We start from the raw sequence: 3,585 nt of genomic DNA, 5'->3' as shown, positions 1-3,585 counted from the left end.
ACAGTTCCATCAATTTTTCTGAGACAGGGTTTCTCTGTGTAGCCCTGGATGCCCTGGATCTCACTCTGTAGATCAGGCTATCCTTGAACTCAGAGATCCGCCTGTTTCCTAAGTGCTGGAATTAAAGGTGTGCGCCACCACCACCTGGGCCATTTTACAGGTACACACAAATCTTTAATTCTGGCACCAGGAAAGTAAAGGCAGAGGATTCCAATATTCTACAGAACATGGCTAATCCAGGCCATCCTGGAGACCCTTCTCAAAAACAAAAACAAAAAACAATAAGAGGGGCTGGAAAGATGGTTCAGAGGTTAAGAACAGACTTCTTATGAAGAACAATTCAGTTCCCAACACCCACAGCAAGCAGCTAACTACCACCTAACTGCCGTTCTAGGATTTGACACCTCAGACTTCACAAAAACAGAATTTAAAAATGGTTCAGCAGGTCAAAGTCTGCAGTGCAAGCCTTAATGACAGGAGCCTGATCCCCAAAACCCCTAAAAAGGTGGATGGACCCAAAGTAGCCAGTCCTCTAACCTCCCCACATGGACTGTAGCACACACCCCCATGTACACACACAGTATTTTTAAAAGGGACCCCGTAACATTTCAGTTAGTAATTCTCCCAGAGCTACATGCCCTTAACCACAGCAGTTCACTGAAGCACAGGGAATTCATCTCAAGGGATGGTGATCTAAGTAACAACCAACCATGAACTATTTCCTAAAACTTCTGAGATACAGCCAATGAAATAAATGTGACCATCTTCAAAATAAATTGGCTTTTCCTCTGATTCATTTGTGGGGTTTGTTGGGTTTTAAGACTGGGTCTCACTCATTCTGTGACCCTGACTGGCTTTAAACTCAGAGCAATCCTTGCTGCCTCAATCTCCTGAAGGCTGAGATTACAGGCATGCGCCACACTTGGCTAAAATACATCTTTCCTGCCTTATATGTTAAGCTTATTATGTAACAGAGGACATGAGGCAAACATGCCGGCATATACCTTTTAATTCCAACACCCAGGAGGCAATGGCAGAGGACCTGTGAGTTCATGGGACTGCACAGTAAGACCCTGTCTCAGAACACCCAAGGGCATGGTATCTCACAGACACTCTTAAATCCAGCATGTAAGAGCATGCCATTGTCCTAATGTAAGAGGTTACTCAACAGGACATCCTTCATAAACTCTAGTGAAAGGCAGCAAGCGATTGATAGCATTTATAAGCAAGATCTTCCTGTTTACATTACTTACCAATGTTTAAAGGAAATTCCACCCACCTCCACCTGAGCACACACAGCTCACCAAGTTTTCACAGAAACTCTGAGGCTAAAGGATAAGTTCTAATCTATTTCTCCTTTTTTAGTCCACTGTCCACTTTACACTGAACCGATTCTCTTGAAAACATGCAAATAAATGCCTGCTTTTACAGCAGCATCTCCGCAGAACACAAACAAGACTTCACTCCTAACTTTTTTTTGGATGAATCTACTCAGACTGCTAGTTTTGTTTGAAGTAAAACTTGCTTGAATCCAAATTTGCTAGATTTATCTTTTCAAAATACCAAGTCAGTAATAAAACTAACAACTTATTATTCAACGTGAAGCAGGTTGTAGCTCTGCTGCCAGACTTATTAGAGAGGTGACAGGTGCCCTTGGCACTGTCCAGAGCTGTGCTAACCAGCACTTCTCTGCAGGAGCTGCTGTTTTCCCCAGTCCATTTAGACAAGCAGGGGAAAGCAGGCAGAGCCCACACAGGCCCTTGAGCTGCTAAGCCACAATGGGGGCTGGAAAACAAAGTAAGCTGCACACTGGGGCAAGTCAAGCTGGCTTGCCTGTGCCCTGACACTGCTGCAGAGCAGCCCAGTTCTAATTGTGCAACAGCTCCAACGAGCATGGGATGCTCTAGACAGCACTGCAGGGCAGCTCCTGAAGGCACCAGTCGTCAGCTTGCTTCTGTGAAGCTACAAAGGACCAGCAAAGTATTCTTGGGACTCAGGCAGGTGATATGTGGTACTCCCCTATAATCCCTGCAACCCAGAGGAAGAGGGAGGATGGAGGCAAGCTCTAAGCCAAGGCTGCACAGCTTTTGAGATTCTGTCTCAGAAAACATTCATTCTCTCCCATCAATCCACCTTCACAGACAACTCCACAGGCACAACTTAAAAGAATGAGGAACCCAAGACTTTAATCAGGGCTCACTACACAACAAATCAAGTTCACTTGGGTCACTTACTAAGAGGAAGCAGACTGGTCACCCCAAGGAACCAGGCATGCCAATGTGGAAGCCAACACTGCAGTTCTCCTGACAATGCACTGAACCCTAGGTCAGGATTGTTTGTGGAGGCAAGCATTTCAGCGCCCCTCAAGTCTTCACCTGGCTGAGCAAAGTCTATAGAAGTTCAAGGCAGGTATCCACTGATCTGTTACCCACGTGGGCAACACTACAGTTTCACATGGTGCTTGTCTTCAAAGAAGAAAGTAGTCATCATAGCTGTACTTACCACAGGATCGCTAAAGCACACTCAAGATTTCTAGGAACAACACTCAGTGTGGCCAGCACTGTGCTAGGGGTCTGACTTTCAAAACCAAGTGGGTTTGCCATCAGACTAACTACTGTGTTAGAAAGCCAAGTGGAATCTGGAAACAGATACCTCCACTTACTTATGAACCAAGCTTAAAATCCAAGCTATGTTAAAGTAAACCATTAACTTGAGTCCTCAAACTGGATAAAACTGTACTTCTAAGACACAACTCCTAGCAAAATGGCAACATAAAAAAGTAAACTTTAAACCTTAAGAATGCTACATCTCCCAGCATCTCAACTCGGAATCCAACCCACCAGATCCTCAGGGACCAAAAGTCAACCAGAGAGTAGTGTCCTGTCCAAATGCAAACACACCGCAAAGTGCCACAAACTAAAGCTCAACACAAAGAAAGACTCATCAGAAGCAATCCTAACAGAAACATCTTTGCCTAGAGTCGCCTATGTTAGGCAGCAAGCACCTCGACCTCGCTACATAGGACCCACAGCTACTGCTACTTCTGTCTTTGAGCCACCACCGGCTGCAACATCCAACAATGATTGACAACAGCCCAGTCCGTATCTTAGGACGAAAAGCTAACACGGAGCAGTCCGGGGACAAAGGCAGAGCCAAGAGATGCCAGGCATCTCTTTGACAAGAGAACGGGCATGCATCTCCCTTTGCACCCCGAAAAGACCATCTGCATCTGCAGGACTGGTCCTACCTAAACACTGTAAACAAGAGGGTCGGGCCGCCAGCCTCCGGGCCTGACCGCTGCGGAGAAGTTTCCTCGCCTCGGCTGCACATGGCTTGCAGAACTTTGGCTGGGGCCGCCGCGAGCCCAGGCAGGGTGGGAGCCGCAGCGCCGAGCTGCAGGCGACGGCGGCGGCGGCGGCGGCAGAGCAGCAGGAGGCGGAGGCGGGCGGGGGGAGGGGGAGCGGCTGGGGGGGCGGAGGGGCTCTTGCCGCCACTGCTCTCTCGCCGCCTCCCGCCCCCCCCCCCCGGCGGGAGCCGCTCTCAGCCTCTTTGCACTAGTCGCTCCGCTCTCTCGGTCATGTGACC

Source organism: Acomys minous (genome assembly GCF_964271855.1).
Source record: "Acomys minous genome assembly, chromosome: 3".
NCBI classification, from domain to species: domain Eukaryota; kingdom Metazoa; phylum Chordata; class Mammalia; order Rodentia; family Muridae; genus Acomys; species Acomys minous.
The sequence above is the reverse complement of the archived record's forward strand: the minus strand, read 5'-3'. Positions refer to the sequence as shown.